The 13,761-nt window shown below is 34.9% G+C and overlaps 2 long non-coding RNA genes across 2 annotated transcripts; both read right to left on the bottom strand.

Annotated features, from left to right (window-relative positions):
- Positions 1 to 426: 426 nt before the first annotated feature.
- Positions 427 to 2,477, bottom strand: LOC113317568. The gene is made up of 2 exons (XR_003343648.1): positions 2,256 to 2,477; positions 427 to 941 (listed from the first exon to the last, which is right to left on the bottom strand). It is a non-coding gene; the product is annotated as an uncharacterized LOC113317568 (long non-coding RNA).
- Positions 2,478 to 12,465: 9,988 nt separating this feature from the next.
- LOC113314962 lies at positions 12,466 to 13,160 on the bottom strand. Its single transcript, XR_003342630.1, has 2 exons — positions 12,983 to 13,160; positions 12,466 to 12,842 (listed from the first exon to the last, which is right to left on the bottom strand). It is a non-coding gene; the product is annotated as an uncharacterized LOC113314962 (long non-coding RNA).
- Between the last annotated feature and the right edge of the window lie 601 nt (positions 13,161 to 13,761).

Genomic DNA, 13,761 nt, shown 5'->3' with positions numbered 1-13,761 from the left:
TTGGGAAACTTGGAAAACTGCCCCATATTTCGATGCACCGTTGGGAAAATGCTCCATGCAAAAAAAGTTATGGAAAAATGCCCCACAATCACTTTTCCGTCCAACTGCCGTTAAAGGGTCAAGCAAGGCACACGAGTGAGTTATACGTGTGAGTCAGAGGACCAAATTACCCTTTCGGGCAGACATTAACGCATCTAGTGGGGTAGTTGACGATGGTCGGTATCAGATAGGGGATATTATTACCAAATAGGGCTTACCAATTTTATAAATGACCTCAGATAGGCACACAAACACAGTGACCAGACACCACAATTTGATGGACGGCTACAAATATTGGGATGTGTTGATTACCTCTGTGTCCAGTCACCAGATTGTGACACGTCGCTTAGGAAAACTGAACGGCTTACGATGAGCAATTATGAGTAAAAGAAATGAAAAACGAACAATTCCAAGGACTATCAGTAAAAGCATTTTCACTTCTCAAAATAGCAACATACCCACTAAAAGTTGTCTCTAAAAAGAGACAAATTAACATCACTACCACCGTCAAAAAACCACCACAAATGAAACACCCAAAACATTGTCAAATGTGCAGGCCTAACAAACACCATAATCCACAAACACCACTACCTGAACCTGCAGTAAAATTCTGCTTCACCTTTATATTGCCAATGGAAATCTTTGCTGCCTTCTTCTTCTTTGTTCCAGCAGCAGTTGAAACACCATAATCCACAAACACCACTACCTGAACCTGCAGTAAAATTCTGCTTCACCTTTATATTGCCAATGGAAATCTTTGCTGCCTTCTTCTTCTTTGTTCCAGCAGCAGTTGAAGTAGATGTTGCAGTCTTCTTCGTAGCCACAGTTGAAGTAGATGTTGCATGTTTCTTCCTAATCCTCTTTGGAACTTCAGCTTTCTCAAAAAATGACTCATCATCAACCTGGATAAAACACATTCATGGTGTAATTACACAACTTTAAGAAACACACATCAATTACAATTCGATTTTAACACACACTAAGAGTAAAAATACCACAAATGTGCAGCAAATTAAGATTAAGCATGCATTATTATAAAAAGTACTGTACACAAAAAATCAAACCGCCAGAAGAATTTTTTTTGAATAAGACAATGCATAGAAGTGTGTTCAGGGAGGTATGTTTTTAATCTATTTCTACAGATATGTCACAAGGCAAACACATTTAGGCAAAAATGTTGCCTACTTAAGATCTCAATGCATCTAATTTTAATTGGGCGTTAGCTTGAATTAACTTTCGTAGAATCAATTTCTCAATTCTATAGTTATATAAGAAATGTAATAATTTGCATTTAAAAGAAAACTTCGTCTGTTACTTGAAAATAATACATGAGCTAAATTTGAATAGTACTTTGTTATCAATTCAATCAAACCCAATGTAACAGGCCCTCACGGTCTACTTCAAGAGACAAAATTACAGAAACAATAGGTGGCTGTGATCGGAAGGGATTATATTAAATCCGTGAAAGTTAAAAGGAAGTGAGGTTTTAAATTAAGTATAATTTAAGGGATTATACTAAACAAAGTTGTACAACATAGTGTAAACTGAATCCATGAAAATTAAATGTACATTTGAGTACTCATAAACGAAGTCATACAACAATCGATTAGATACACATACATTTACACTGTGTCACTCACTGTTGTTGTAATTGTATCATAAAAAATACTCAAGGTTGCGTTCTTATATATATTATGGAGGAACTTTCTTGAAATTGTATCACTATATCTAATGTAGCCTTCTTGTAAATATTATGGAGGTTGTTTCTGCAATTCTGGAAATACTATGGAGTATGAAGCTCATAGTTCATACCTAGATGCCTAGGATAGTTGTAACTGTACATGCAACTTGGAGCTGAACCACTCCTCACTTCGATCACTGTTCTCATAGTTAGGCTAGTTGTAATTCCAGTTACAAACGAAGTCTCAAATAATCGTGATAAATCAATCTAATTTTGAATTTCACACAAATCGGTAGAACCATATTTCCAGTACATATAATTTCAGAAATTAAACATTGTTGACAGTTCATATCATGTTTATATTGTTCAATTTCGACAAATCATGATACAGCTACCCTTATTCAACCTACAGAAATCCTAACTTTCAATTTTCCCCAAATCCAGACCCTAAGTTCAATCCAAATATAAAATAACACGATTTAAACTGAAATTTCAGGATAACAATTGAAACAAGAACTGGGTTTCATAAACTTACGGTTTATATCGATCTCCTTCTTCTCTTTTTAGATCTTCCGTCATCTCTGATTTCTTCGACCACCTTTTCTGGTTTCTCATGGCTTTGTCTTCAAGAAATAAACACCAACCTTTAACTAATTACTCTCTATAACAACCTCTCACTGCAACCAAGTTTTAATCTCTGGATCGACCGCCGTCTCTGGTTTCTGCAACTCTAACCTCACTGTAGATTTTGTTACGAGGAGAAGATAAGAACATAGCGATCCGAGGAAAAGGTTAGATTGGGAATTTTCGCACCTGACGATATCTCATGAGACCAGTCAATCTCACGATATTGACCGTTTGGATGGAAAAAGTGGCTGTGAGGCATTTTCCAATAACTATTTTTCCTTGGATCATTTTTCCAATGGGGCATCGAAATACGAGGTATTTTTCCAAGTTCCCCTTATAATGATTTCAGTGCCACAGTAACAAATGACTAGCTTAATCAAGAAGTAAAAACTAGCTTTAATAGGTTTTTATCTCCCAGGAAGTAAAAAACTTAAATTGAACCTCGGGGATTAGTATATGAAATGGAGGGCTATGCATTACTCAATCAAGCTACTGGTTGTACTACGTCTGTTTCTAAAAATAGGCTGGTTTTAAATCAAATTACACGTGAAGTTAGCCTATTTTTTTTTTTGAAACGGAGGGAGTAGGTGCTATTCATTTCAATAATTAAGTATCAAATTTTCATTCACAGGAAGCCATGACATCATTTCATATCTCGTGGCTTACAAATTCTTTGTTTTCGGAGGAAGATCCCAGCCTTATGTCTAAATCAATCTTAAAATTTACGTGCTGTTGGTGAGAGGGATTTGTTTCAACCAAAGTCGGAATCCCAACTTATGTGCTTTAAGTTTTTATGGACGACCAGATCGTGCCGGAGGTGGTGGTGGTGGCCGCCTTGGCATATCCCCGAAACGTCCCTCAAAAGGTGGAGGTGGACGTGGAACTGGAGGTGGTGGTGTTGAAAGCCGAATAGGCGAAAACGGTGGTGATGGGGGAGAATACCTGCAAATTAATGACCATGAATATACACGTTTAATAATCAATCTTCAAAGACTAGTAACCAGGTGATGATGGATAAATTACCTGCAAGCGACTTGAGATAAAAGGAGAATCAAACATAATAAACGAAGCACATGGGGGAATGACATCCCCATCTCTTTTTTCGAGTCTGGTGGCCGATTGAAATCTAACAAGGAGTTAATCTCAGAGGTGTTTCTGTTTTTTGATTGCTAATCAGTATATAGAGGCGAAAGCGCCGTGCATTTCGTATATTATATAGGGGTGCTGAGAATCGTAAAAGTGTTTAAGCTGGCAGGAAACAGGTGGAAATGCGTGATCTGCTAGTTCATTGGAGTTCAATAAGTTGACTAAGCATAGATATGATCCGAAAGAGTATAGCACGACAATATAGGTGTGAGCACCATAAGTGGAAAAAGTCGAAAAAGTCCCTAAAGGGCTTGCTTCTAAGTCGGTTGAAGGGCCTACTGATAGTGAAACTTCACATATTCTCAACGTCGATTTGTACAGGTCGCATTTCCTTCTTCCACGTTCTCCCCCTGACCTAACACTTAAGCATCTGCAATGTTAGAGGCGGGAGTTTTTTTTGTGGAGGTCTAAATATCATGTTCTTTTTATAGAAATCATTCACATATGGACAAAATAAATAAAGTTAGAAGGCTATTATTATGACATCACAATCCAATAGAGGGGTTTTACTTGGATTTTTAATGTCCAAAAAGTGGTTATGGGATATCCTAACACATATACAAAATGTCTAGATTACCCTTTAACTAGAAGTAATTTTACGTCCAGGTTTGGATTAATTCCAACTGTAGAATTTTATTTGCATGTAGTTTTACGTCCAGGTTTGGATTAGTTCCAACCGTAGAAGCTCATTTTACGTCCAGGTTTCTTTTAATTCCAGCCGTAGAATCCGATTTTACGTCCAGGTTTCTTTTAATTCCAACCGTAGAAGTGATTTTACGTCCAGGTTTGGATTATTTCCAACCGTAGAAGTGATTTTACGTCCAGGTTTGGATTAATTCCAACCGTAGAATTTTATTTGCATGTAGTTTTACGTCCAGGTTTGAATTAGTTTCAACCGTAGAAGCTCATTTTACGTCCAGGTTCCTTTTAATTCCAACCGTAGAATCTGATTTTATGTCCAGTTTTCTTTTAATTCCAACCGTAGAAGTGATTTTACGTTCAGGTTTGGAATTTTTCCAACCGTAGAAGTGATTTTACGTCTAGATTTGGATTATTTCCAACCGTAGAAGTTTATTTTACGGCCAGTTTTTCCTCCCACAAAAACTTTGTCCCAGAATTCACCAAGTATACAACAAAATTCATTAATTTAATTTTTTTCTAATTAAATTAAACTAAAATTAACTAAATAAGTGTTGTTTAGTCATTACAAAATTATCTGAGATAAGGGGTTTTTGATATTACTTATGGGTAACCCGTTTTTGTCCTATTAGGTGACGCCCCTCTAATGGAATGTGACCCCCCAATAATAGCCTTCTAAAGTTAAGACTTTTCATCAAAAAAATCATATCAAATCCTCAAAGTTTTATCTAATAACTTTTAAATTAATGTAGAGACAATTTGATGATGTGGGCTTAGACCTTAGATTATGGAGAAGGTCTTATTTAGACTTTCTCTTCCACCCCCACATAAGCATGTCACATTTCCCAAGGGTCTTGACTCTTACATTTAAGATGGAATTCTGATGAAACAAGTCTTAAATCTTAGGTGGCATGTTTTTTTATTACCTCCACCCCCTAGTATTGGAGCATCTCCAATGCAAGGGGTCAAGGTCTTAAAAAAACATGCCACATATGATTTAAGATCTTTTGCACCAAAATTTCATCTCCAATGTGAATGTCAAGGTCATAAAACTGATGACATGGCTAAGTGGGGGTAAAGGAAAAAGTCTAGATTAGACCTTCTTCATGACTTTGGGTCTTAGATCCACATCATCAATTTGTCTCTAAATTCAAATAAAAATTGTTGAATACGACCTTGGGGAGTGGAGATGAATTTTAGCTAAAAAGTTTTATATTCACTATTTTTTGTCATTTAGCAATGACCCACAAGTACAAAGACGTAAATAAGGCCTCCACCTAGGATGACCTTGACCCCTTGCATTGGAGATGTTCTTAGACATAAATAGTGTTTGAGAACCGATTCTATCAGGTGGAATAGATAAAATCAGTGTTGGACCCAGAATTCTTCCCTGGGAAGGCCAGAATGTCATTAAGTAGCAAGGCGACCAAAGACCGCGATAATACTTTTGAACGATTTGCTAATTTGTGGCTAATTCTGAATACTAGATAGATAGATAACTAATTACTAAAACAAACAAAATTAATAACAAAAAATTGACCACGGAAAGAAATTTATAGTTTACGGCAAAAATGAGATATATTTATACGGAAATGCTATCTCTACCGAGATTTTTTATGAAATATATCCTGACAGAGAAAGAAAGTGACCCAATTTCCATTGAACATATCCCAATGTTTAGAGCAGCAGATTTAGTCCATTGGTTCTTTTGTCGGGATTTTTTCGAGAAAAAATGTTGCGGGCCTAGCACTTTCCATAATTTTGAGAAGAAGATTTTCGGTCAATTTTGAGGGAGGATTTCTTCACACTCTTAAATTCACATTATCATATACTTTGCGAGACCTTTTTCCTAATAAAACTTAAACGACATTGTATTTGAAGCTAATATTTTAGGGATATGCTCGTCCAACATGAAATGAATAAGTGATGTAACTTCCTTTAGCATTAACAGTTTTCCCTGACAAAAAATCCCTATGAATAGTATTAATATTTTCAGTAATTCTTTTGGGCAAAAGAAAACAACACATTTGGTAGTAAACTAGAAAGAGTCAATTTATTTTAGTAGGAAATACCAATAGGTCCTACAAATAATATATTAGGATGAGTTTGGTCCAGTTGACCCAGTCAACTGTCTGTTTGGTCCTTTTTGGAAATATAAATTATAGTTTGGTCTCAGAAATTATTGTTTGGTCCTAGGGTGTACAATACCCACCCAGGATGACATCATGAATGATGTAATTTTCTTCTGGGAGTGACAAAAATAGCCTTTTAGATCCATATATTTAGGATTTATTAGCAAACAAAGAAATCATTTTTAGATTTCGTTTCTCTCTCCTAGATTTTTAGATATAGTTTTTCTTGTTCTTTATTTTTTTTCTCTGAAGATGAAGATGAAGATGACGATGGTGTTGAACATGAAAGATGATGATGAAACGATGAAGATTTGTATGTTCTTTTTCTTTTGTATTGATGTTGTTGCTGTTGAAGATGGTGGAGACGATGAAAACGAATTTGTGATGAACTTTTTTTGAATGTTTTGTCTCTGCTGCTGCTTATGATGAAGAAGATGAAGACGACGATGATTTTTCGTTTTTTCGTCATTTTTTGCTGCTTTTGCTGTTGAAGATGATGAAAAAGATGAAGATCTGCTGCTGCTGCTGTCAAAGAAGATGAAGATTGAAACGAAGATGATGAAGACGATTTTTGATGTTGCTGCTGCTGTTGAAGACGACGAAGATGATGAAGATGATGATGTTGCAGTTCATTTCTGGAATGATCTATGTTTTTTTTTAGGTTTTTATATGGAGTTCATTTCTGAAATGAACTCTGTTTTTTTAGGTTTTTATATGGAGTTCATTTCTGGAATGAACTCTGTTTTTTTAGGTTTTTTATATGGAGTTCATTTCTGGAACGAAATCTGATTCTTTTAGGTTTTTATATGGAGTTCATTTCTGGAATGAACTCTATTTTTTTAGGTTTTTATATGGAGTTCATTTCTGGAATGAATTCTGTTTTTTTTAGGTTTTTATATGGAGTTTATTTATGGAATGAACTCTGGTTTATATAGGTGATTTCTGAAAAAATAAGTAGAAATTAACAGGAGTTCATTTTGAAGAATGAACTGCTACAAAAAAAAAAAATAAGTAGAAATTACACAGAAGTATATTTTTTTCCATTTAATATTTTTAAATAATTATGGACCAAACGGTAAAGGCGTTTTCTCAAAGGACCAAACAGACTTGGGACCACCTAAAAAAAGGACCAAACGATATTTTTCCCTTTATTTTATCATTTTACTTGCCCGATTAAGGATTTTACTATGCCAATTTTGAATTTTAGTTTCCATTTTTTAGACAATACTCAAAGGTTTTTAATTTAGGGAAAATAATCGTTTGGTCATTTTTTAGGTGGGCCCATGTCTGTTTAGTCCTTTGGTCAAACACCTTTACTGTTTGGTCCATAATTATTTAAAAATATTAAATGGACAAAAGTACCCTTCCGAGTTAATTTCTACTTATTTTTTGTAGCAGTTCATTCGTCAAAATGAACTCCTGTTAATTTCTACTTATATTTTCAGAAATCACTTAAAAACCAGAGTTCATTCCAGAAATGAACTCCATATAAAAACCTTAGAAAACCAGAGTTCATTCCAGAAATGAACTCCATATAAAAACTTAATAAAATAGAGTTCATTCCAGAAATGAACTCCATATAAAACATAAAAAAACCCAGAGTTCATTCCAGAAATGAACCCCATATAAAAACCTATGAAAACAGAGTTCATTCCAGAAATGAACTCCATATAAAACATAAAAAAACCAGAGTTCATTCCAGAAATGAACTCCATATAAAAAACCTAAAAAACCAGAGTTCATTCCAGAAATGAACTCCATATAAAAAACCTAAAAAACCAGAGTTCATTCCCAGAAATGAACTTCATATAAAACATAAAAAAACCAGAGTTCATTCCAGAAATGAACTCCGTATAAAAACCTAAAAAAAAAAGAGTTCATTCCAGAAATGAACTCCGTATAAAAACCTAAAAAAAAGAGTTCATTCCAGAAATGATCTCCGTATAAAAACCTTAAAAAAAAGTTCATTCTTTACATGAACACACACAAAAAATTCAAAAAATCAGAGTTCATTCGTAGAAATGAACTGCCGTAGCATCATCTTCATCATCTTCGTTGTCTTCAAACAGCAGCAGCAGCAGCAGGTCCAGCAGAAAAACATCTAATTCAAGATCTTCAACACGAGCAGCAAACATCAAAAAATCAAGATCTATCGTCTTCATCGTCATCTTCAACATAAATCTATCGTCGTCTTCATCATCTTCATCGTTTTCATCATCATCTTCAAAAAGAAAACAGAGTTCATTTCAAGAATGAACTTCATCAAAATTCATCATCTTCAACAATAGCAACAACAACGATGAAGAAAAACATAAATCTATCTTCATCAAGAAAAAACATCAAAATCTTCATCACAAACCAGAGTTCATTCCTGAAATGAACTCCGTCATCTTCATCTTCTTCATCAGCAGCAACAACTCATCTTCATCCTCTCCATCATCAGCAACAACAACAGACGAAAAAACATCAAAATCTTCATCACAAACCAGAGTTCATTCCAGAAATGAACTCCGTCATCTTCATCTTCTTTTGTAGATCCGAAACTTACCCAAGCATGTAAGATGATAAAGGTTCATCATCATCATAAATAGCAGCAGAATCTTCATCTTCTTCGTTTCAATCTTCATCTTCTTTGACAGGCATCAGAAAAAGTTAAAATCAAATCTTGAAATCAATCTTTGCAAATCTTTGTAATCAAATCAATTTTCATCATCTCCGTCTTCATCATCTTCTTTTTCAATCTTCATCATCTCCGTCTTCATCTTTCGTTTCAAAGAGAAAAAAAAAACCTAAAAAAATTTCAGTAGCAGGGAGAAAAAAGAGAGACTGAGAGGAGAGAGAGAGAGGAGAGAGAAAGTAGATCTAAGAAATGATTTCTTTCTTACCTTTTGACTATATATATGGTCTTTATCTAAAAGGATATTTCTGCCACTACAAGATGAAAATTACATGACATCATCCTAGGACAAAATTATAATTTTTAGGACCAAACTATAATTTATATTACCAAATAGGACCAAACAGACAATTGACTAGGTCAATTTGACTAGACTCTCTCTAATATATTATTTGTAGGACCAATTGGTATTTCCTACTTTAATTTAAACTTATCCACAGATAGAGGATTCCTTAAATATAAATCCATAATATTTTAGTTTAGATGCCATAATATGGTTTTTTTATAGCCCCTAAATACTTGCTATGTTTCATATTTTTTTTGCTTTTTATCCTAATTTACTCGTAACTTGGTATCAGACGTTAATATGGAGAATTGTGTAGTACTATTTTCTAGACACAATCTTAAATATTCCTATTTATATATCCTTTAACATCTTTTTTTTGTTTGTTATGAATTGTTCAAGTAAAGAAAAAAAGGTTAGACATCTAAAAACTAGGGACCTTAGATACAAGCCTTGGAGAATCGTGGAAAATTTCTTACTCTCTCTGCATTTCTTAATTTTTGTTAAAAATCCTATTATGACATCTAAACTAGGACATAGGGAGTATTAATTTTCTTTATCTTAAGAGTCTGGTTATTATCTTCTGAATGCTTTACTAAAAAAGTCAATGTAGTTTAAAAGATTTTTACATTCTCCGAAATCTGATTTAGCGAAAAAAAAATGAAATTAGTCGCAAAAATATGGGTACACATGTCCTTTGTGTTTTGAATCTACTTGATCTGATTTGTACAAATTTTTCATGCTCGTTTTAGGGTCCACATAATGTTCTTAGTATTTTTGAATTTACTTGATCTGACTTATGTTTCATATTTTTCTTAGTATTGTCTTCCAAGGTGTCTCATAATTAGGAAGGAAATTTTTTGCCCAATTACTAGGAAGACATCCAATGGTTAGGGTTACAAGTTGGGTTAAAATTAATGTTCTCCATTTACTTGTTTCACCTAATGTCTTTAGTGTTAATATTATGTAAATCTCGGATACAGAGCTACATGTTACGGATAGAAGATCGAAAGAAAAAGATTAAGACTATTCATGAAATCCTGTAAAAGAATGCTCATCTCATGACTCATGAACCAGGGTAATAAACTTTGTTCTTTGCCAAGATTAGAGAAAAAGATTACAAAATATCTATTATAGAAATTTTTAGAGCACTACTCGGTCGAACTCGCGAGCGTTGCTATCTCAAGCTTGTTTGTCAAGTTTAGTTGTCAAAACTATAAGTCTTGATTTCTAGTCTATTTATAGCTATGACTCGGATTAGGATAGAATGTGTAGTTTAACTTTAGACTTCACGACGTTCATCGATTGAAGACGAAGAACTACTAAGGGGAGCTTGTGGAACTTCATCAACAAAAGGTATGTGAAGACTTGAACTCATCTATCACTCAGAAGTCTATTCTATTCTATCTCGCATTGAGACAAAGTTGTATAGCTATATAGACTTTACATTATACACATTTGATATTTCGAGCTGAGTTTAACTCGCTTATATCTTTCTCGAAATATGTGTTGGGAAGTTTTTTGCTTTAACCACGTTCATCAGTATTCTTGACGAAAGTCAAAAGATGATCATGTGAAAAATCACCTGGTAACATCTTACATGATTCGTGTGAGACAGTCATTTGATGTAGGCTCGAAACGTTTCATATTGATCATTCGATCACTTGAAAATTTCTTATAAGATATTGTCGTCTTCTAAGAATGTTTCAATGATTGAAATGGGAGTTAAGAGCTAAAACCCATGTCTGGATACATTACGATTTGTGTACATAGTGTACAAACTGTTTTGACGAAATTCAGGACCGGAAGTTTGCTTACCAGTTCGCAAACTTATTCAACTAACCAAAACTAAGTGAAGAGCTAACGAAACTGGAGAATTTCTCATAAAGAAAACTTATGAGAACAGAAAAACCCTCTAGTACCAAACCTCTAGGGACAGAGATTCGTAACATAGCACAATCTCGTCCCACACAAAAGAACCAAACCTATGTTGTAAAAAGCGCCCTAAGCGCACGCCGCCCAAGGGGCGCCTAGACAATAAAATGTCTGAGAAGCCAAAGTGTGAGAAACTTTTTTGTTCTCTATTTTTCTCTGGGCGCCTAGAGCGCCTAATACAACGTAGTGCTGGACAAGATTAACAATTTTAGAAATAAAAAACTAACTCAATCCAGTCCAAGAGAAAGAAAGAATAAGAAGATTCAAAGAAAAAGGGAAAAATTCTTAATTTTGTCCAGTATTCAGGAACATGAGATTTCTTTGTTCCTCTAGGATTTGTGATCACTTAAGCTGCAGTTTCGTATTAGGAGTATTATACTCTCTCCGTCCCTAATTAGTTGAGTTATTTGGTTTTAAATTTTGTCCCACAAATAGATGAGCCATTTCACTAATCAAGGTGGTATTTCTAAAACTCCCCTTTTAATTGATTGTTGTTACTATAAGAAATATGTATAATTTGATAGTCATGTTTACATTCGTTACCTAGGTGTTTTAAAATGCTTTTCAACGGTATAAAGTTTACAAAAAATTGTGGTATAGTTTAAGAGATAAATCATTTCGAATTTTTACAAGTTATTATCCATAAAGGCATACTTGTAATAAATACTTAAACATACTCCCCTTCTTTCCTTGCCTTAAAAATTGTGCAAACTACAAATGGCTCAACTAATGTGGGACGGAGGGAGTATATGCAGTGGCTTGTTAGACTTAAGCTTATTTTTTAACAAATATAAACTGAAATGAACATCAGCAAGCTCCCTTGTAACTGACATAGCATTAGTGTTGAGATTATTAGTCGCACATTGTTTGGGCAATTTAGGATCCTGTGGTTTATAATTCCTTAGGGCCTCTCCACTCATTGCCAATTAGTTTTGAGTTGGATGCCCGTATTCTAACACGGTATCAGACCAGGCTATTCGCGACGAGTCATTGACCGCGCCTTTACTCCGCGTCATCCGATTTATTGTCCACGTGTTAGACCCAACGAGGTTACAAGTGAGAAGGCGTGTTGAGATTATTAGTCCCACATTGTCTGGGCAATTTAGGATCCTGTGGTTTATAATTCCATTGAACCTCTCCACTCATTGCCAATTGATTTTGAGTTGGATGCATGTATTCCGAAAATTAGTGACTTATAGGTATGGTACTCTCACTTCTCTACTACTTTTGGATTCTTTCGTTTTACTTGGACATTTTGTTACATTCATTTCATTCGCATCCATCACCCAGTACTGAAACAGAGGACTATAAATCAATTCACTGCTTCATGTAAAGTTATTCATTCAATAATTATCACATTTTCACTGAGAAAAGCAAGCCGTGGCATCATTTCATATCTCGCGCCTTACAAATTATTTCCTCTTGGGAGAATGAACCGAGCCTTATTTCTAAATCAATCTTAAAATTTACTTGCTGTTGGTGAGAGGGATTTGTTTCAACCGAAGCCGGAATCCCAACTTATCTGCTCTAAATTTTCATGGACGACCTGATCTTCCCGGGGGAGGTGGTGGTGGCCGCCTTGGCATATCCGCAAAACGTCCTTGAGGTGGAGGTGGACGTGGAGCTGGAGGTGGTGATGCTGAGAGCTGAATAGGTGCACACAGTGGTGATGGGGGAGAATTCCTGCAAATTAATGACCATGGATATATACGTTTAAGAACAATCTTGAAAGCCGAATAACCAATAAATCTAGTACTAATACATACTAAAACTGAAATACAACTAGCTAGGCATCAAACCTATTAACACAATGGATAAATTACCTGCAAGCGACTTGAGATAAGAGCAGAATCAAACATAATAAACGAAGCACATGGGGGAAAGACAACCCCATCTCTTTTCTTCTAACAAAAAGTTTATCTCGGAGGTGTTTCTCTTTTATGATTCACAGCTTTTTGATTGCTGTTCAGTATAAAGAGGAGAAAGCGTCGTAGATTTGGTATATATAGGGTGCTGAGAATTGTACAAGTGTTTAAATTAGCAGGAAACTGCTGGAGATGTGTTTTTTTTTTGTTTTTTTCATTGCATTCTTTTTCAGAAAAGTGGTTGGAGTCAATAACTTGACTAAGTACTAATATGACCCGAAAGAGGAAGATTATGGTTGTTGGTGCAAAAAGTCCTGAATGGCTTGCTTTTCATCGGTTGAAGGGCCTACTGATAGTGATGCCCACCAGTTAATGGCGAAACCTCGGTACATATCTTAACGACGATTTGTACAAGTCGCATTTCGTAAATCCTAACACTTTGGAATAAATGGTGTTTGGGAACCGTTTCTATTAGCGGGATAGCTGAAGTCAGGGTCAACCCAGGATTCTTCCTTAAAAAGGCTAGACTAGAATGTCATTAGCAAGGCGACGACATACCGCCGTTTTTATTGGTTCTGATCCATGGAACTTAATATATGTAAATTGGATCCTTCGATTTGTGATACATTTTAGATTTTTCTGTTGAATTTTATTAGAGGGAGTAGTAGATGTAGTAGTGTATTCTATTGATTTTTCGTGAAAAGAAAGAGTCGTGGATCGCAAAGACATTTAATTTT

Source organism: Papaver somniferum, chromosome 10 (genome assembly GCF_003573695.1).
Source record: "Papaver somniferum cultivar HN1 chromosome 10, ASM357369v1, whole genome shotgun sequence".
Classification (NCBI taxonomy): Eukaryota; Viridiplantae; Streptophyta; class Magnoliopsida; order Ranunculales; family Papaveraceae; genus Papaver; species Papaver somniferum.
Note: the sequence above shows the minus strand (reverse complement) of the source record. Positions and strands in the feature narration are given on the sequence as shown.